Source organism: Choristoneura fumiferana, chromosome 4, assembly GCF_025370935.1.
Source record: "Choristoneura fumiferana chromosome 4, NRCan_CFum_1, whole genome shotgun sequence".
In the NCBI taxonomy this organism is placed as follows: domain Eukaryota; kingdom Metazoa; phylum Arthropoda; class Insecta; order Lepidoptera; family Tortricidae; genus Choristoneura; species Choristoneura fumiferana.
In genome coordinates, this window is record NC_133475.1 from 20,187,376 (window position 1) to 20,209,724 (window position 22,349).

The 22,349-nt window shown below is 39.4% G+C and overlaps 1 pseudogene; it reads left to right on the forward strand.

Moving 5' to 3' along the window:
- Window positions 1-4,930: 4,930 nt before the first annotated feature.
- Window positions 4,931-20,860, forward strand: LOC141427618 (pickpocket protein 28-like; annotated as a pseudogene).
- Window positions 20,861-22,349: the final 1,489 nt, after the last annotated feature.

Sequence of the window (22,349 nt, forward strand, 5' to 3'; positions counted from 1 at the left end):
GATAGATGATGCTAGCGGGCTATCATTGCAAGAAGCTTTACAAGGACCAGAGAAAGCGCACTGGAAGCAAGCAATGACAGATGAGTTGAAAAGCTTTGAAGAAAATGATGCTTGGGAACTTGTCAGTGTTCCAGATAAGGCTAGCATTGTGAAATGCAAATGGGTACTTAAGAAGAAGTATGATAGTGAAAACCATGTGCGTTACCGAGCAAGGTTAGTGGCCAAGGGCTTTACACAAAAGCTGGGTGTGGACTATGAGGAGACCTTCTCGCCCGTGGTAAGATACACAACTTTAAGACTTTTATTTGCATTGGCTGTGCGATTAGGGTTTGATATCTCACATTTAGATGTAACAACTGCTTTCCTGAACGGTTTTCTTGAGGAAACAATTTACATGCAGATTCCTGAGGGTTTTGTTGGTGGTAATACTGATGGCAAGGTGCTTAAGTTGAAGCGTGCCATTTATGGCCTAAAGCAATCCTCAAGGGCATGGTACAGGAGGGTAGATGATTGTTTAGTTCAGAGTGGATATATCAAGTCAAAACTAGAACCCTGTTTGTATGTTAACAGTAGTAATGGTTTGAAGACTATAATAGCTTTATATGTCGATGATTTTTTCTTGTTTTCCAATGATGAGCAGGAAACAAAGCGAATAAAGCAGGAACTTTCTTCTCAGTTCAAGCTAAAAGATCTAGGACAGGTCAAACAGTGCCTAGGTATGAATGTTAACATTGATAAACAGAATAATGTAATAACATTGGATCAGGAAAGTTATATTGATCAATTGTTGCATAGGTTCAATATGACTGAGAGCAAAGTTGCTGAGACTCCTATGGAGGAGAAATTAAATTTAGAAAAAGCTAGCGATTGCAAAAGCGAATTTCCTTATCAGCAGCTGATAGGCAGCCTTATGTATTTGGCAGTATTGACCAGGCCCGACATAATGTATGCTCTGTCTTATATGAGTCAGTTTAATAACTCATATAATGAGCAACATTGGTGCTATGCTAAGAGGATTCTTAGATATTTGAAAAAGACAAAGCATTATTGTTTGAAATACAGTAAAGATGGAAAAGCAGAAATTGAAGGCTTTGTTGATGCTGACTGGGCACATAATGTAGGAGACAGGAGGTCTTATACAGGGTTTAATTTTATGTTGTCTGGAGGTGCTATCTCATGGGAGAGTAAAAAGCAAAAAACAGTTGCATTGTCCAGTACTGAGGCTGAGTACATGGGTATCTCTGAAGCCTGTAAAGAAGCAATTTATTTGAGAAACTTACAATTTGAAATAACTGGTCACATGTATGCTGTTGTTCTGTACAATGACAACCAAAGTGCTCAGAAGTTGCTGGCGAATCCTGTCTTTCATAAGCGGTCTAAGCACATAGATGTGCGTTACCATTTTTGTAGGGAAAGTGTAGCTGACAAGTTAGTTCAGACTTTGTACTTGCCCACAGCAGATATGCCTGCGGATCTGCTGACTAAAAGTCTTAGTGCAACTAAACATTATAGGTTTATGTTTATGTTGGGGCTAGTGCCAAAGTAGTTTAGTTTTTGATAATGCTTGTATATTTTGATATAGTGGGGGTGTTGTTTATGATATCAAAATAAGTAGATATTAGCTATGGTGAATGGAAGACCGAATGAACTACTTGTATACAGTTTCTTATGTCTCAATAAAGTCACTCTTCGTTTAGCAGCAGAACTGTGTGTTTGTCTAAATCTTAATAGATACTAGATTTCTCTCAGTTTGCTAAAACGATTTTTCGATAAAGTGATTTGTTTGCGAAATATTCAACTTTAAAGTGCAAATTTTCATTAAAATCGAGCGTCCCCTAAAATCTAAACCGGTGGGTGGAAAAATTAAAAAAAAATATCAGGATAGTAGTAAGGCACAAGTATATCAAACTTTCAAGGAAAACTATAACGGCTAAGTTTGCTTCAGAATTAATAGTAGTTTATGAGTAAATAGCAGCCTAAGGTATAAAATATACCTAAACTTGGAAGATTTCGTATAAAATACGAAATCCTTAGAAAAATGTTACTTATTTATTTCGTAATGGCTACGGAACCCTATTTTGGGCGTGTCCGACACGCTCTTGGCCGGTTTTTTTTTTTGTATGTTCGCCGATTACTCAGTCAATTGGCACCAAGTCAAGATCTGATGATGGGATCCTAGGGAAATCGAGAGCAACTCTCAAATTTTATAAGCACACCTATGGATTTTGGCATTTTTAGCATTAAGATAAGCATTAACATTCAAAGTATCATTTGGTAAACTGGACCTGATGAAGAAGACTGTAGATGACCAATGGAACTCGTCAAAGCTAAGTAATGCTTGCTCGTCTATAAACGATCATTATTAATATACCGTTATTAAGCGACTAAGAAGGAGCTTTAAGTTAATGATTCTTTCGAACTGACCTGATGCTGAAGCCGGAAGGTAGGCAACGGAACTATGTTATAAAACAACGTAACTAAGCCGTGTTTGGGCTTAATGGAATAGTTGTGAGATGTACCTACCTACTTTGGCTATGAATCACTAAAAAGTGAGAAATAAAGTTTTTTTTTAACAAAAAACTGACTCCAAAAAAAAATGGAACCGACTACAAAACCCTTGAAAATATTTTCTAGCACTAGGTACCTACTAGCTCGAAGTCGGTGTATTTTCAAGGGTTTTGTAGTCGGTTTTACTTCTTTGTTATAAAATTCTTTTATAAACTACTCATTAAGTGAAATGTAACATTTCTTTTGAGTAAATAAATGTCTTTAACCAGAGTACCGGCTTTTTGACATCCATATTTACCTGCAGTGCAAACGCTTTTGCAGCGACAAAAATGTAAGTCAGCACGATGTCAGGAGCTGAAGGATCAGTGGTGGTAATTGGCTTCCACCACCCACACTCACCACACTCCAAAACCCCCCACTCTTAGGACTTTTAGTATGTTCAACTGGATACTGCAAGGTATAACTGTACCAATTTTCAAAACTACACGAAGTTTTTCTCCTGATTTTATTAATTTCATCACGCTATAGAGATTTTTCGGAATTGTCATGGGAATTCAGCGAAATCCCGGAATTTCTGTTCGACAGCAGAATGTAATACGCATGCGAAGCTGTGGGTAATATCTAGTCAGTAATAAGGTATAACCTATTTCAAATTATCACGAAACGCGAAATATGCGAGCAACCAAAAAATAACCCCAGTTTTTAAACACGAAAATGATGTCACCTCTTTTAGAATAACGGTTAAACTTGATATTAAAATATTTCCTGCTTACTGAAATAATAACTAAATTGATCTAGGCCCAAAGGTGCTATAAAGCACTATACATTTGTCCTGCCCTGGGGGAGTTGGTATGCCCGCTGTTATTAATATAAGTAGACCTTGAATTACAACAATTATTGCGAATACCTACTTACTTATGTCTAGTTTTATGGTTCCGTAGCTTTAAGAAATTCACTAAAGCATAGTCACATTTTGTCAGCTAAAAATTAAATTACAATATCAAAGAACTAAAAGAATTTCTTTGCTCACCCACGACCTTATGATAGCTAAGTTTATGCAAAAATTTCAAAAAAGTAAAACCGACTCCAAAAAAATAAAAAATAACAAAAATGGAACCGACTACAAAATCCTTGACAATCTTTTTCTAGGTACAGCACGAGCCAGCAGGAATGGAACAATAGTCGTTTACCTCACCTACATACAATGGGTTTCAATCCATCCTGCTGGGTAGGTTAGCTAGTAGATACCTAGAAAATTTTGTTCAAGGGTTTTGTAGTCGGTTCCATTTTTCGTTATTTTTTTTATTTTTTTGGAGTCGGTTTTACTTTTTTGTTAACAAATTTCTTTATTTCTCACTTTTTAGTGATTCATAGCCAAAGTGCATCTCACAACGATTCCATGAAGCCCAAACACGGCTTAGTTAAGTTGTTTTATAACAGAGTTCTGTTGCTTACTTTCCGGCTTCAGCATCAGATCAGTCTAGTATATCGCGTATATTAATCATGATCGTTATAGACGAGCGAGCATTACTTAGCTTTGACGAGTTCCATTGGTCCTCTACGGTCTTCTTCATCAGGTCCAGTTTACCAAATGATACTCTCTGAATGTAAACAAATGCTTATTTTAATGCTAAAAATCCCAAAATCGCCATTGTTGTGCCTATAAAGTTTGAGGTTTGCCCTCAATTTCCCTAGGATCCCATTATCAGACCTTGACTTGGTTACAATGGGACCACCTCAGAAGAGTACCCTATCGAATAAAAAAATATTTTTTTCAAAATCGGTCCACAATTGACTGAGTAATCGGTGAACACACATGAAAAAAAATACAAACATTGGAACATAGAACCTCCTCCTTTTTTGAAGTTGGTTAAAAATATGCGTGTTCATGCAGTTCCTCAACCTCCACACTGTAAGAACACACACAAATCACACAAACTCATCTATCACCACCACCACACTACACTGACGCGTTTCGAACTCAACCAGAGCTCATCTTCAGAGCAACACAACCGTACACCATGCTATACCAGATGTTAGACTATGAAGCCATCATGATGACCATGATGTTGGATGTTAGATTCTTTTAGTTTATTGATATGGACCTCCGCAAAGTAACGCCTGATTCAATAAATTATTTACAATATCAAACTAGAATTAAATTAAAAATGATAATAGCAATTTTGAACACTAAAAACCTGAAAATAAAATTAAAATTACAATTTCAATGTTTCGTAAATAGGAAAAGTATCAAATAATTATTACGCTTTAGTTCTTAATCGGTATAGAAACTAGTAATTTTATACTAATTTAATTAATACCAGGCATTAGTTACGTGTAATTAAGTATATGCGCTAATTTACTTAACACGAGGTGTGTCCTTAGTTGGCAATAAAGGCATATGACACAGTTGACGAATAAAACGGTATATATACAGATGTTTACGGAACAATGCGTTATTTGTCAATATAACGGTGAACGTTGTGGTGGTGAACGTCCATTAGTTACTGAAATAAAAAGCTCAAATTGAGTGAAGTGGAGACATGGAGTGAGTAAACGTTCTAAATTAATTACCTACAAAGTTCATCCGGAATACGGAAATTCGCCGAAGAAATAAAGTTAAGGTTTCATTCGCCTCAATTTACGTCGTCACATTTTTTTAAGTATGCGCTGTAGAATTTGATGACATTTTCGATTATTTTTTTAGACGTAAGTACTGTACTTCTACTACAGTGCTTTCATTCTAGCATGGTGCGGGTGACACTTGATGAACGTTTCGTTTTACTCAAAAAAAGTTGCTGCGGTCTAAATATATGGAAGTATATTTCAGTTGTAGCCTGAATATGACTGGCGTAAAATATTTGAACATATAAAGAACTATGTTATACGAAATAAATTTAAGCTATCAGATTTTTATAATCAATTAATTAAGTTCAAAGCACAATTAAGTAAAGAAACGTAATATGCATGTAAAGTAACGTTTAGTGATGGGACCTAGTGGATCTTTAGTTATAATATTCCAACCTAGAATTTCACTAATATTCTCATCAAAATTAGCGAAATAATCGACTAATAATGACATTAATTATGATTAAGATTTTAAATTATTAGTTTTCTCGACTCAAACTTCGACACTTTGACTCTCTAGTCTTGTGATATTGACAGCTGTCACCCGCACCATGCTACAATGAAAGAACTGTAGATAACCTGGAAACTGTAACAGAATCTTTTACCATGTCAACAAAAATGTGCCCACGGAAAACAAATACGATGCGTTACGGACATAGTTCCAAGAATGCTAGTTAATGTGGTAACAGCAGGGCTACTACGAAACTCGAAACTCGAAGTTCGTTTCGTGCGGTCCTCTCGCTCTCGTATTAAATAGCATAAGTGTCACAGGGACCGCATGACACGAACTTCGAGTTTCGAGGATCGTAGTAGCCCTGCAGAGACACATCGCTAGAAGAATAGAAACAATTACAACTCTTGAATAGATGAAAAAGCTTTTGATGACCATTTAAATTCTTCTGCGTTTCCATCAAAAATGTGCGAGGATGCGTAGCGAGGAATTTACTTGTCATGAGTCAATAGAACCGCTACATTTACCTATCCTCGCTCAGCGCGGCTCAAGTGGAAACAGCTTGGCGGAGCAAGAATAGGTAAATGAAGCGATTCTCCACATTCCTCGCAACGCAACCTCACAAATCTCTGGTGAAAACGCAGCCTTAAGAGTGTTTTTTTTAGTCTCGAAGCCAAACCAAGCCCAGTTAACATCAAGAAGAAGCTTCGCCGCAAACGACGCAAGTTGCTGTTGGTGGAATTGATGCAAGATTTCGCTCATAACACCACGCTGCACGGACCAAAATACATCGCAGAAAAAGGACTCAGTACTTTAGAAAGGTGTGGAGCTATATTCCCTAACGCCTGAACGCTCGCGGGCGCATTCATCATCGCTTTCTACCCCGATATTATTCCGTTTAACAGAAAGAAATGGTAGAAACGATAGTGATTCCCAGTGTGATATGAATAAGGCCTCTGCTCCCATTTATGTCTATGTTTTTGACACTGCTACTGTCACTCCCACCCCCACACACCCAGCGCTGTGCCACTTGTCCCATGGGACTACTGGGACGTAATCGTCTCAGTTGTCCCATCAATGGGACAACTCAATGGGACTAGTGGGATAGACGGGATTTTTACAACTAACTAAACTAAACTAACTAGAATTAGAATAAACTAGATTAAACTCTCTCTATATCAACCAACTATTTTCAAAAAAATATTAAAACAAAAGTAGTGAGTGATATGAAAAAACATCGAATTTGGTTTTAGTATCTCAATCATTGTTCAAAATGTAGAATCAGCATCGATCTTCAGTTCATTCTGTCTTTAATATGAATACCAAAATACCTTCGCTATTTGACTATACTATAGACATTGTTTTTATTTACAGATTATTTTGGATCACCACTTTCTTAATAAGCATAGGCATGTGTGCGTTCCTGATACGGAACGTGTGGGTGAAATGGGAGACGAGTCCCGTCCTGGTCTCTCTCAGCGAACACCTTGTACCCGTTGGAGAGGTAAGGACATACTACAAAGATAAACTTGTAGAGGCTCAGAGTCACGCAACGAGCTATGATTGGAGAGAGTTATGCTTGCAGTTTCTTTGCGCGATAGAATCTAAAATTCGCTGAGGAACTTTCGTAAATTTACCAACATAGCTCGAAGAATATTCAAGTGAAGTCGCAATGGGTGGGCCACATCACTTGAAGTAGGTACAGATAACGGTCGAGGGAAAAAGGTTTTCGAGTGATGATCACACCTGAAGCGCTGGTAGGCCTCCTACTAGATGGACAGACGGCACCGTGCGAATTGCGAGCAATTGGTGGATGCAAGTAGCGAGTTGTCGTTCAATGTGGCGTTCAAAAGAGGAAGCCTTTATTCAGCTCAGCAGTGGACGTGTTCCGGCTGATGACGATCATGAATGAATATCCCAAGATTTTTGTCATTTGTGTAGATTTCAAGGTTAGTTTTGGTTTCAGGTCCCGTTCCCGTCCGTCACAATCTGTCCGCAGATCAAGGCACAGCGCTCAGTGTACAACTTTAGCCAGGAAACGATAAAAGTTTTTCAAACAATTAGAAAAGGAATGAATTTGTCGTCTGAACTGTACGTGGTTCTAAGGATGCGTTTCGTCCAGAGATGTGCAAGGATGCATTGCGAAGAATGTGTTTGTCATGAATAGAAACGCTTAATCCTGCCGTGTCATGACAAAACACTTAAGTAACTTAAGTTACAGTGTTTTGTGTTAACACTGTTAAATTAGCTTTTTAGACCCTAATCTATATACAAACTTAGAGTATACCGATCTTCTACCAATAACATTGAAAAACTTCATTGAAATTTACCCTGTAACTCTTAAAACCTAATTAGATTCGACTAAACAGTGTATCTCGTCCAGATACCGTGTTTTGCCGAAACAACTCACCTTTTCTTCAACCAGTACCTGACGACGTTACAGTGTTTTGTCGTAATAATAACACGATAAATTTGGAGCGAGTGTTTTGACTTTTAAAGTCTTTGTTCACTGTAAATCGGAATTTCTTCTTTTTTAGCGTGTTTTTGGTTGAAAATGTATGAAAAAAGCATAAATCTTATGTTATGTTTCTTTGTACACAATTAGTAGCATAATTATTTATAATTTATCCAAATTTAATTAAAATCGAATAAATATTGACGGATAACTCACGTCTTAAATCGAGTTTAGCTCGACATGTTTCGGGCTAATCCGTAGCCCTTCGTCTTCGGAGCAACGCGACTCAGCGGCTGCTGCAACACGCGCACACCGCACGCGCACGCGTGTGCGCGTGTTGCAGCAGCCGCTGAGTCGCGTTGCTCCGAAGACGAAGGCTACGGATTAGCCAGAAACATGTCGAGCTAAACTCGATTTAAGACGTGAGTTATCCGGGTCATTATATTTAATATGAGTGAGTCTCACGGTAGTTTCATGTTCAAATATTGACGGGTTTGTGGCCAATCAAAGAAGAGAACAGTTTCTTGCGATTTCTGAAAAATAGATTTTTTTTTATTATTTAAAGTGTTTTGTCATGAGACGGCGCAGCATTTACATCCTCCCTTAGTACAACTTTAGTGGAAACAGTAGAGCGGAGCGAGGATAGGCAAATGAAGCTTTCTATTGATTCTTGACAAAACATTCTTCGAAACTCATACTCGCACATCTCTGGTGGAAACGTAGCCTAATTAAGTACGTACTGTAGTCCGCAAATTGGGGTTGTCTTGGTTGTTTCAAACTATTATGTGATAAATGCTTTTAAACACGTTTTCTGTAGGTATTATATTTTAATATAATGTAATGAATTTATTATATAAAAAAATAAGCAATGACCTTCATTGTCTTGAAAACTACGTAGACGGTCCAAAATGTACTTTTTCTCTGAATTCTTCACAATTTACGCGTGGATTGTACTACGAAACTCAATTTGGACCCGCAATCTGGCATATGACACTTTGACTGTGGTAGTAAGCACAGATTACTAAGTAGCACTACCAGATAAGACAGTCAATTATTGTTGTTTCCTATTATTGACGTTGTAGCGCTGTTAAATTTACAGTCATGGTACTTGTTCGACAGTCGTAGGGCTTTCCATAGATCGATATAATCATTATCGATAGTCTCCAGTCAATGCTAATGATCCGGTAAAATAACTGAGTTACGGATGTCTTGTACTAATTTAATTTTTCATATAATATGAAGATTAGGGCCAATATTTTAAGCATTTTTTCATTTATTCGGAAATTTCTCTCCAGCAAATAATATTTTGAAAATAATATTTTGAACATGCTATTATTGCAAATGTTTAGAAAACTTATCCTTGACGAGAGTGGTACAAACCATGACGTCTGTCGACGCCAATGATACGCAAGTATCGAATACGCGCACCTATTCGATCGAACTGAGTATGGTCAAAATGTCTTTCACATACGCGTTTCAACAACAGTTGACTCTTGGTTAAAGCCGCAATAAGGGCTAGTCGGTACTATCAACGACATCCAAGATTACGTAAATAGTCGTTTTTGGGCATGCAAAATAGTTTGTGAGTGGACTTGTTGAATTACAAAACAACAACACAACACCTTGAATTTTGCATGATGGAAGTCACTGGAATATCACTCGCACGAAACACTACCGCAAGTAGAGTATTGTATTGTTAAACAGAGGAGGATGGCTACTCATGGAACTACAACTCGACCAAAACGGGAGGAGAACGCAAGAGAATACCCGCACTCAACTTAATGTTTAAAACACAATGACGGTAGGTAATTACATGACAGCAAAGAAATGGCGGCGGTCCACAGATTGTAATAATATCATACAAATGACAGCGCTACAACGTCGATGAATGAAACTAAACTGTCAGGCCCCTGGTAGTAAGTATCATCCTTGACTGCCATTCTTGACAGTACAGCACTTCACCACAGATGCAAAACAAAATAATATCGGTGCTCAACATAATGCATACAGATTTAATTTATGAAATAAGCATTGGTGTGGCAGAACTAGATTAAACTATGACGTCATCGAACAAAATAGTTTGAATAAAAAAGTAGTGGTTTCTAATAATTGCCATTTCTGTACAAAAATAAAGCTTTTTTTTATCCTAATTCCACAATTTTCCAAGATAAAAATAACTGTATTTAACCCACTGTTTCGTTGCAGAAGGCAAGAGTTCAATAAATATGAAGATGTAGGGCTTATATGCTGGATAGAGCGCCTTTTTTCATTCCCTTCGCGAAATTTCTCTGACAGCCAAATCACCGAAAATATTCTTGAGGTAAATACATATTTTAACCCGACTGCCCAAAGGAGGGTTATGTTTTTCGAGCATCTCTTGTCTGGGTGAGCGGTTGGTTCCGAAAGAACTCTTCTCTGTCTCTCGACGCCACATAGATGTCGCTAGTGCTGCTGCTTAAGTAACAAAGTAGAAATAAGCAACCTGAGATATGTATGCATAGGAAAAAATCGTATCTAGATTCCTGTCCAGCAGTGGTGTAAGGGGTTATAGCACGCAGCACGGAATGCTGAGTACCTGAGTTCGATTCCCAGTGCTGGTCTCTTTTTCTGGTTTTTCTGTGCATCCATGTCTCAGTTTGTATTTTTGTATTTTCGCTACGATTTTCTGCTTGAGAGGCCATACAAACCATTGTTAATTTGGCATAGCAAAACTGTTTATGCAATATTTATGTATCTATGTATATATTATGCAATATATTTATTTGTATGTAGTTTATGTATTATATTGTTAAAGCACTGTATTGTAGCTCTCACTATTTTTGACTCTTAAACTCACTCTTTGTCGGACCCTAACTGATTGCTCCTCTCATCTACTCAAAGGTTGACTGGTAGAGTTCTACCAAATGAATTTTTATTTCTTTTCCTTTGTACAATAAAGAGTTTACATACATACATACAATGCATACAAGTTTAGAAACTTCACCAATATTGTACCAGTTCCTTTATTCAATAACTAGATGGCGCCAGGGTCCTTACTACTCATAAATTAAATAAATACGATAGATTGTTCCACTTACAGGTATCCCCAAATGTATCGCAAGTATTTCGCGGCTGTGCCTGGCGTCAGAACATGGTTCGCTGTGAGGAGCTGTTCCAGCCAGTCTTCACTACAGAGGGGTTATGTTTTGTCATGAATTCATTGGCAGCTAATGAGATTTTCCGAGGAGAAAAGTAAGCACTTTATTTATCATAACGTATTTTTCTAAAATCGCAAGTTCGAGCCCATGACTTGCGATTTTTACGTAGCGTGGATGAATTTACGGTGTACAAACCCAAAAAAACAAACCCCGTTTGTACTAAAATACAAACCCCGTTTAGAAAAAACCTTTGTTAACCGGTCAGACACATGTATACTTTGCTGCTGTCAGGTGTCATTGGCAGTAATGGTTGCTAACCTAAAGCGACCGGTTGCCATTAAGCAAAAAGTTGAAGTTGAAGTTGATTTACGGTGTGACAGAGCAGAACAGAGCTAGCTACATATTAGTAATCTGTGTGACAGAGTACTTTGAGCAGCGTGCGTCAATTTTTTTAACAATATGGAATTTTATGAAATAATTCTACAATAAAGTACGTGTGATTACAGCATACAACAGGATTATCTTTAATTGAACGCGTCGATTCCCTCAAAAGGATGGTCCCACACTGGTGGTTACTCCAGCGATAGCTCCGACGTGTATCCTAGACGTGGACGTGTAAGTCGTTACAGTATATTTCGCTTCGCTCGCGTATAACATTAGATCTGGCATTCGAATTGAAATAGTCTGAATCTCACTAAATTTCAATTTCGACATTTATCGGAGTTCCCGAACTTGCATCATGGTTTTCACTGTATAATGAATGTCTACCCTAAGTAATTTTTTGCTTGAAAAATACAAACTGAAATACAGATGCACAGAAAAAACAGAAAAATAAGACCATCACTGGGAATCGAACCCAGGTCCTCGGTAATCCGTACCGCGTGCTGTACCGCTACACCACTGATGGTCAACGGTACGGACACGAATTTCCCTATGCACCTCATATCTCAGCTTGTGTTTCTTACTTAGTCACTTAAGCAGCGACGCTAGCGACATCTATGCCGTAGCCTCATCGAGAAACTTTTTCGGCATTCCATTGGAACTAACCGCTCACCCGGACAAGAGATATCGTTACTAAGCAAATCAAATTAAGATTGATCTTTTGGAATCTTTTTGTATTTTTATTTCAATTCCAATTTTTACTTTTACGATCATCCCGTAAAACGGGAACCCGGACGGGACTGGGTGTCCGGTGTTGAGCGATTAGTTCCAATGGAACGCCGAAAAAGTTTCTCGATGAGGGCTACGGCATAGATGTCGCTAGCGTCGCTGCTTAAGTGACTAAGTAAGAACACAAGCTGAGATATGAGGTGCATAGGGAAATTCGTGTGGTACCGTGACCATCAGTGGTGTAGCGGATAGCACGCGTACGGATTACGAGGACCTGGGTTCGATTCCCAGTGATGGTCTTATTTTTCTGATTTTTCTGTGCATCTATATTTCAGTTTGTATTTTCCATAGAAATATATTTTTTCGAAGTATTATTTGCCAATGTTCACTGATTTCAGATATATCTACACACCGAAATTCATTCAAATCCGTCCAGCCAATGAACTAAAATAATTTCCTTGCTCACCGCGGACCTTACGATAGCTAAGCTTATGCAAAATATGCTGTTCATGCAGTTCCTCCACCTCCACACTGTAAGAACACACACAAATCACACAAACCCATCTATCACCCCACCACACTACACTGACGCGTTTCGCGTTTGAGTTCGAAACGCGTCAGTGTAGTGTGGTGGTGGTGATAGATGGGTTTGTGTGATTTGTGTGTGTTCTTACAGTGTGGAGGTGGAGGAACTGCATGAACACGCAATATTTTGCATAAGCTTAGCTATCGTAAGGTCGCGGTGAGCAAGGAAATTATTTTAGTTCATTGATATGGACCTCCGCAAAGTAACGCCTGATTCAATAAATTATCCGTCCAGCCATTTTGCCGTGAAGGAATGCACCACGCACTCATTAACTTTCACATTCATAATAAGTAGGATGAGAGCTCTTACAGCAGGCTGGTGTGTACGCCAGAGGCACCGACAAGACGGCCTTAGGCGTACAGTCAGCAGCAGAATTTTATGAGCAGTTACGGTGCTCACAATGATCTTCACACTCACCCGACTCTACTGTCAAGGTAATAAAACATTTTGAGCACTGCAAAACCCCTCGTCTACTTCTGCTGCTGACTGTACATTAATTGACTTTTTGCTGGTGAATTGTACTGTACTAGCAACTACCTTAGGAAGGGCCATAGAAAAGTTGTTGGGCGGCATCTGAGCTGTTAGACATAATGTAAATCGGGTCATCCTACATGTGACATATTAAAACAAGCAGTTTAACCAGCACGCAATACATACAAAAAACATACGAGAAAAGTCATGTCCTTGCTGTATGGGTCAATTTCCTTTACCCTTTTGGGCAGGAACAAATGAGAAAGAAATCATGTGTGCTCTACGCTAAAATCTGACTCGGATAGGATGTTTCTCAATTCAAAGCTACCTACCAAATCGAGCTACGAAGGGGACCCCATGCACCTTTACAGTCGACAACCTTTTCATGAGTCTAGTGTTACTTATCTCACCATAAAAATGTTTGTTTTTTTTCTAGGGTAATGGTGGCGCTCCAGATTTAAAGATAATTCTTCGCGAAAAGATCGCTGACCGAGATGCCTTATGCAATGGCATCAACCGTGGCTTTAGAGTAATTCCAATTACTTATTTATTATCTTTTAAGCTACTTCAACCTCATCTTGTCAAAATATTACAAAAATACCCTTGAGGCAGAACTTAGGCTAAAATGGTATCTTATCTTAGGACTCTTTTGAATAATAATAAAAAACTTAAGAGCAACTGTACGTCGAAGCATACTTACTTACTTATTATAAGATGAAGTGTATGCTTGTTTTTCGGCTTTACTAAGTACAAAATAGTATGACTTACGAAAAATCACATGGGTACAGCCGAGGAGACTGTATCACCTATCAGAGTGGAACTTGTGCTACAAAATGTCATGTTGATACCCCATACATCTGCCAAAGAAATCATAGTGATATTGATTATGAAAAGATTCTGCCCTGGTACGTGATTCTCTTTACTCGACTGTACTTGCACACACTGTGACAACAAGAATGCCAGAGTAGAGCAAGAGACCCACCCCCGATACACTAGCGTCTTTCGAGCGTCGGCGTCATGCCAGCTTCCGCGCAACGTCAAAGCGACGTGACGCCAGCGCTGCCCGGCTGCCGAACGCCAGGCTTACACAGCGCTGGCGCCGCGTCGCGCGAATCAGTGTACTTGTTTGCAAAAAAAAACGTTGCGCCCCGGTTCGGCATCCGGCCAGCGCTGGCGCCGCGTCGCCGCGGCGTCAACGTCGCATTGACGCTGCGCGGAAGCTGGCACGACGCCGCACTCGAAGGGTCTTTAAAGTAAGAAGTGCTTATTTTTAGATCTACCTTCAGCATCCAGCTGATATGCCGCAGTCCTCCCTCTACTACTACGCTGCCCTGCCCAAGCAAACGTCCTCGTTCGCTCTCAAGTTCAGCGTCCTGAATACTTCCAGCAGCCTAAGGAGCTACCCTCCAGAAATGTTAGTTTTTTGAGAATTTCATTCCTTAAAACTTTGCCAAAGCGTGGAGATTGCCATTTTGAGGCTGAAAAGTTCTTGGATAGAGAACAGGGATCGTCAAGCGCGGCGTAGGACGTAGGACCTGGTTAAAGCTGTGGGTTCATAGTGGAGGCAGGCTGCTTCCAATCGAATCAACTGGAAAGCTAGGGGGTCCTATAGCTGATATGATAATGATAATAATGATACCTCAAACTATAAGGATCTGTTTTAAACTTTTGTGATTTTCACTCATAGTCGGTGTAATGGGGTGACAAATAAAAATGACCAAGTGCGGGTAGTTCGTGATACGAGTGCCGGTACTATTACTGATCAAGTGCGGGTAGTTCGAAGGACTCGCGCTGCTAGGCAGACTTGACACCCCACACTTCAGTCTACTCGTGACCACGGCCACTGCAATGTTGCCGAAACGTCGAGGTAAATATTACTCGTGTGTGTTAGCGTGTTAAGTCGCGTTGGTGGTATTTTGACTATAAGGATCTGGTCTGGTAGTCATACGGCTGGGGGGTCATTGTGATGTTCATTAGAGGAGGCCATAGTCATAGACATCTGTCATCTAATGATATAATTAATACGGTAAAGAGAAATTAGAAATGTCTGTCTTTGTATGTCTTGTGTTGTCTGATTTGTGGTGTGCAATAAAGAATATTTGTATTTTATTGTATTGTCTTTGTTAGACGCCAGTGTTACTTCCCTGAGGAGCGTCAGCTGCGGTATTTCCTCACATATACAGCCAGCAACTGCAGGCTGGAATGTCTTTCCAACTACACCTTTCAACACTGCGGCTGCGTTTGGTTCCATATGCCTCGTGAGTGCACTTAGCTTTTCGCAATTATATTTTATTTTCACGAGACGATTTGAGTCCAAATGTCAACTAATCAACATCGCTATTTAACGAAAGAACGCTGTTGGCCCTTTGCCCACCAAGACAGTTTTAGCTTAGTGCCTTAATTTTGTCAATTCCCTAATTGTATTTATTTGTTAAAAATAATTATGTTTTCAGATAATGACAGTTTATCTATATGCAGAGAAAATAAAGGAAAGTGTGTAGAAAGAGCCCTTGGTGAGTAAACTATAATAAGTTTTTGGTAAAAAAATCATTTTAATACAAGCTTTTCTTTGCTGACTGTGCTTTTTGTTGACTGTACTTGTATTGTCACCCAAACTACAGTTACATATCCCAAATTTCAAGTCGATGCCATTAACCGTTGAAGAATTCCGTCCTGCGGAGACGATCCTGGCCGGATTACCAGGATGTCACTACCAGATTATTGTATTGTCACGCAATTTACATAAGTATACCAAATTTTAGGTCAATCCAACTACTGATAGTTGATCAAATTTAACTTGCAAGATTTGATTACAGACAGACAGACAAGGACAGGTGAAACTAATAAATAAAAAAGGCCTAAAAAAATACTATAAAAATTACTAAACGGCTACGTATTTTATAGTTAATAACAATAGTTTTCACGTCTTTGCATTCAGCAATAATTTAATAGGTATTTGTAAGAATAACACTGTAATCTCATCTGTCATCTTTTTAGAAAAATACGCTGCAGAAGAAGGTGAAACTAATAACAACATTTCTAGATGCCAATGCCTCCCATCTTGCGTCGCTATCCAGTACGATGCAGAAATACTCAAAACTAAGTTTGCCGCCAATAGCTACCTTAAAGGGATCAAAGAAGCGTTTTCTGTATGGTTCACCAGGGACAACGAGTCTGATCCAGATGAGGGGTACGTGTAGGTGGTTATAGATGAAACCCAATCCAAGCGTTTTCTGTATGGTTCATCAGGGACAACGAGTCTGATCCATATGAGGGGTACGTATAGGTGGTTATAGATGAAACCCAATCCAAGCGTTTTCTGTATGGTTCATCAGGGACAACGAGTCTGATCCAGATGAGGGGTACGTATAGGTGGTTATAGATGAAACCTAATCCAAGCGTTTTCTGTATGGTTCATCAGGGACAACGAGTCTGATCCATATGAGGGGTACGTATAGGTGGTTATAGATGAAACCCAATCCAAGCGTTTTCTGTATGGTTCACCAGGGACAACGAGTCTGATCCATATGAGGGGTACGTATAGGTGGTTATAGATGAAACCTAATCCAAGCGTTTTCTGTATGGTTCACCAGGGACAACGAGTCTGATCCAGATGAGGGGTACGTATAGGTGGTTATAGATGAAACCCAATCCAAGCGTTATATGTATGGTTCACCAGGGACAACGAGTCTGATCCAGATGAGGGGTACGTATAGGTGGTTATAGATGAAACCCAATCCAAGCGTTTTCTGTATGGTTCATCAGGGACAACGAGTCTGATCCATATGAGGGGTACGTATAGGTGGTTATAGATGAAACCTAATCCAACCGTTTTCTGTATGGTTCACCAGGGACAACGAGTCTGATCCAGATGAGGGGTACGTATAAATAAATAAATAAATATCACGGGACAATTCACACCAATTGACCTAGTCCCAAAGTAAGCTTAGCAAAGCTTGTGTTATGGGTACTAAGCAACGGATAAATATAATTATATAGATACATACTTAAATACATATTAAACACCCAAGACCCGAAAACAAACATTCGTATTTTCATACAAATATCTGCCCCGACACGGGAATCGAACCCGGGACCTCAAGCTTCGTAGTCAGGTTCTCTAACCACTAGGCCATCTGGTCGTCTAATACGTACGTATAGGTGGTTATAGATGAAACCCAATCCAAGCGTTTTCTGTATGGTTCACCAGGGACAACGAGTCTGATCCAGATGAGGGGTACGTATAGGTGGTTATAGATGAAACCTAATCCAAGCGTTTTCTGTATGGTTCACCAGGGACAACGAGTCTGATCCAGATGAGGGGTACGTATAGGTGGTTATAGATGAAACCCAATCCAAGCGTTATATGTATGGTTCACCAGGGACAACGAGTCTGATCCAGATGAGGGGTACGTATAGGTGGTTATAGATGAAACCCAATCCAAAGGCACGGTAATGCCCGCGCCAAATCGACCTACTGTATAAGTAAAGGAACCCTGCCAAGTGTGTGTGTCCTCGCGTAGTGTAGGGTTCCGTATTATGTAACAAATATTCAATTTTTTGGATTTTATCTTCCTTATTTTTTGAGTTTTCCTTTTTAATTCGTGTTTATACCTGCTACCACCAAGATTTTTTTTTTCAAAGCGTTGGTTTCGCTCGAAGGAGCAGGGTATAATTGATTCTACCAAATAATAAAATCACATTAAACCCTACAATGTTTATGAAATACTTGGCCAGCGATACTCCATACTATGAATTTAGAAGACAAAAAAAAATCAAATTATAAAATTCAATTAAATCATCCCACTGTTGGGGATGGGGATGAATTTATCCTTAAAAAAAATTGGCCTCGTAACATATACTCATACAAAATTACAGCTTTCCAGCACCAACATGCAGACGCTAAAACTGAACCGCGGATAAATAGTTTATTTTATCAACCCTCCCCAAATCCACAGGTATGAGCTATCGCAGATAGACATGTACTACAAGGAGCCCCGGTTCGTGTCGATGCGTCGCTCGGAGCTGTTCGGGCTGACGGACTTCCTGGCCAACTGCGGCGGGCTCCTCGGGCTCTTTCTCGGCTTCTCCTTCCTCAGCCTCGTCGAGATCTTCTACTTCTGCACGCTCAGGTTCATTGATACAAGTAGTTTTAACTAGCGATCTGCCCCGGCTTCCAATAGGCGCAATTATTTAATAACCGGCCAAGAGCGTGTCGGACACGCCCAAAATAGGGTTCCGTAGCCATTACGAAAAAATTAAGTAATATTTTTCTAAGGATTTCGTATTTTACGAGTATATATACCTTAGGTTGCTATTTACTCATAAACTACTAATAATTCTCAAGCAAACTTAGCTGTTATAGTTTTCTTTGAAAGTTTGATATACTGACTACCATCCTGATTTTTTTTTTAATTTTTCACCCACCGGTTTAGATTTTAGAGGGGGGAGGACACTCGATTTTAATGAAAATTTGCATTTTATAGTTGAATATTTCGCAAACAAATCACTAAATCGAAAAATAGTCATAGTAAACCCCTAATGGTTTTAAAAAACCTATCCAACGATACCCCACACTATAGGGTTCGATGAGAAAAAAAAATCACCCCCACTTTACGTCTATGGGAGGTACCCTAAAAAAAATTGTTTTTGAATTTTTGATTGTACCGTTTTGTCGGCATAGTTTACCTATATATTCTTGCAAAATTACAGCTTTCTAGCATTGATAGTCCCTGAGCAAAGCCGCGGACGGACAGACAGACAGACAGACAGACAGACAGACATGGCGAAACTATAAGGGTTCCGTTTTTGCCATTTTGGCTCCGGAACCCTAAAAACCGATCAAGTGCAAATCGGGCTCGCACACCAAAGGTTCCATGCTGTCAAAAACAAGAATAATATAACACCATAAAATCTCAAAAAATCAACCTGAAACGTTCACGTCCACCCACGTCACGTATACGTTCAGAAAGTAGGTATATTTATCAGCTGACTGACTCACGTTTTATTTATTTATTATTTGTTAATTTGCAGTTAATTTATCTGTATTATCATTCTGAATTCGACATTATGTTTAAACGTTATGGAGATAAAAGAAAAAGAAAAGTAATATTTTTCTTGTATTTGTCCTTCATTAATTTTTAAACGTGTTATTATTCTATATTGTAACAGCAATAGAATTTAACGTTAGCTGAATAAATTTTTAACTGTCTTTCTATTTCGACGGACGGACGGATGGACGAACAGTGAAGTGCGTGGGGGAGGGACGCAGCAATTTCATCGAAACTGTTAGATCTTTTCCGAGATAACAAAAATAAATAACTAAACAAGATTTGCTCGTTTAGAGATAGATAGATAGATAGATATATGGATGGATTAGTAGGAGGGATTATTATATTGTGAACTAATAGTTTGTATGCTTTTCAGGCTTGGCTGTACTCTTCGGCGAGATATGCAACTGGCTAGAAATTAACAAAACTGTCCGTGATTGATCCCTATCTCACCTGATGTTGTGCAGATGAGGTCAAAAGTGTCTCTCATCGGTTCAGTAACAGCCTATTCACTCTAGTCTTGAAGAGCCCTAGATTCTCATCATCATCATCTCATCATCTCAGCCGTAGGACGTCCACTGTTGGACATAGGCATCCCCCACAGACCTCCAGTTGCTTCGGCTGGCAGCGACCTGCATCCACCGTGAACCCGCGGCTTTAACCAGGTCATCCGTCCATCTTGTTGGTGGACGTCCTACGCTCCGCTTGCCGATCCGCGGCCTCCACTCGAGAACTTTTCGGCCCCAACGGCCATCCGCTCTCCGTGCTATATGGCCCGCCCATTGCCACTTCAACGAGCTAATTCGCTTGGCTATGTCGGTGACCCTTGTTCTTCTACGTATCTCCTCATTTCTGATTCGACCCCGTAGAGAAACCCCAAGTATAGCTCTCTCCATAGCTAGAAGTAGAATATTCTAATTATCCGGAAATACAGACGACGAGAAATGTGTTTCTTATCATGTACCAAGCCGTGTAATGTGCCGTGTTATATAATAAGCCGTGGTGGCCTAGTGGTTTGACCTATCGCCTCTCAAGCAGAGGGTCGTGGGTTCAAACCCCGGCTCGCACCTCTGAGTTTTTCGAAATTAATGTGCGGAGTTACATTTGAAATTTACCACGAGCTTTGCGGTGAAGGAAAACATCGTGAGGAAACCTGCACAAACCTGCGAAGCAATTCAATGGTGTGTGTGAAGTTCCCAATCCGCACTGGGCCCGCGTGGGAACTACGGCCCAAGCCCTCTTGTTCTGAGAGGAGGTCTGTGCCCAGCAGTGGGACGTATATAGGCTGGATGATGATGATGATGATGATGATCATGTACCAATAGAAACGCTTCATTTACCTACCCTCGATCCGTAACGCATCCTCGCTGTTCTCTGGTTGTAACGCATCCTGAAAATGTTTTTCCACCAACGAGGCGTGGCGTTACGAGTTAGTGTTTAGTTTTGTAACTAAGGGACCCCATACATCCCTCTGTATTATCATTATTATTATTTTTTTTGTATTTTCTTTTACTTCATTGTATACTGTAGTTTTTAAGTATTTTATTTGTAATTGTTTTATGTTGAAAAAATTACTTTCTGCCAAGTTTCTTGCGGCGCATTCTTCTTGGCAATGATGGTCTTTCCGAAAGCGCTGGTAGTTTAAAAAATGACGTGTAAAAGTGCCCATTGCGGCCTATTTACTGAATAAATGATTTTGATTTTTTATTTTTATTTTGGACGAGAATTGAAATCGCGCCGACCCATCCCCACCAAAAATTGCCACCAATAATACATGTTTTGTGAAAATCGGTTTAGCCGATTTGAGATATTGAACTTTGAAGTGACAAAGTTGGGGGTTTTTTCAACTTTTCCTTGGTTAGGTTATCACTGAAGATACGCTAGGGGGAAATTCAAATTTTGCCATGCAATATCTCGCCTCGCGTCATCTCGCCTCGCTGGTAGAAAGCACCTTAATCCGGATTAATTTTAAGATATATTGTATACTAAATAATTACTGGCACTTATTTATAGTTTTTTTTTATTATTTGACTGGATGGCAAACGAGCAAGTGGGTCTCCTGATAAGTAAGAGATCACAACCGCCCATAAACATCTGCAACACCAGGGGTATTGCAGATGCGTTGCCAACCTAGAGGCCTAAGATGGGATACCTCAAGTGCCAGTAATTTGACCGGCTGTCTTACTCTCCACGCCGAAACACAACAGTGCAAGCACTGCTGCTTCACGGCAGGATTAGCGAGCAAGATGGTGGTAGCAATCCGGGCGGACCTTGCACAAGGTCCTACCACCTCCAAAACTTATTTATAGTAATATTGTTTTTATCACATTAAAGAATGAAACAATACAATGACTTTTTAATCAACATTAAGGGGCTGTTTCACCATCCATTGATTAGTGTTAACTGACGGTTAAGTGTGATGCCGTCTCCGTCTATTCGAACAAAACAAATAGAGACGGCATCTCATTTAACCGTCAGTTAACACTAATCAATGGATGGTGCAACAGCCCCTAAATAATAAAAAAACGTGCCAAGTGCGAATTGGACGCGTGTACATTATACAGGATGTCCCGTAAGTATTAAATTTTTTTTCACTAAGATACTCGTATGTCAAAACTTAAGTACCCGTTCAGGAGACGAGGCAAAATTAAAACTGAAATAATAATAAAAAACTAGTACAACTCTTTTTAAATAGTTTTTTTACATCTGATACAAAACTATTCACAAGATTACTTTGCAATAAAAATGAATACAAAAAATAATCAATTCCGACTATCACAACTCAAAATCTTAGTGCGGGGATACCTTATAAAAAAAGGAAAATCGCAATTTCACGTTAACGGTGAGACTTTTAAATAGGTAATTTTTAAAGGTAATTTAATAGATAAGTCGTTCACCCACCTCACCTACAAGTTTGTCGTAGTACTTACGGGACATCCTGTGTATGTTTTCT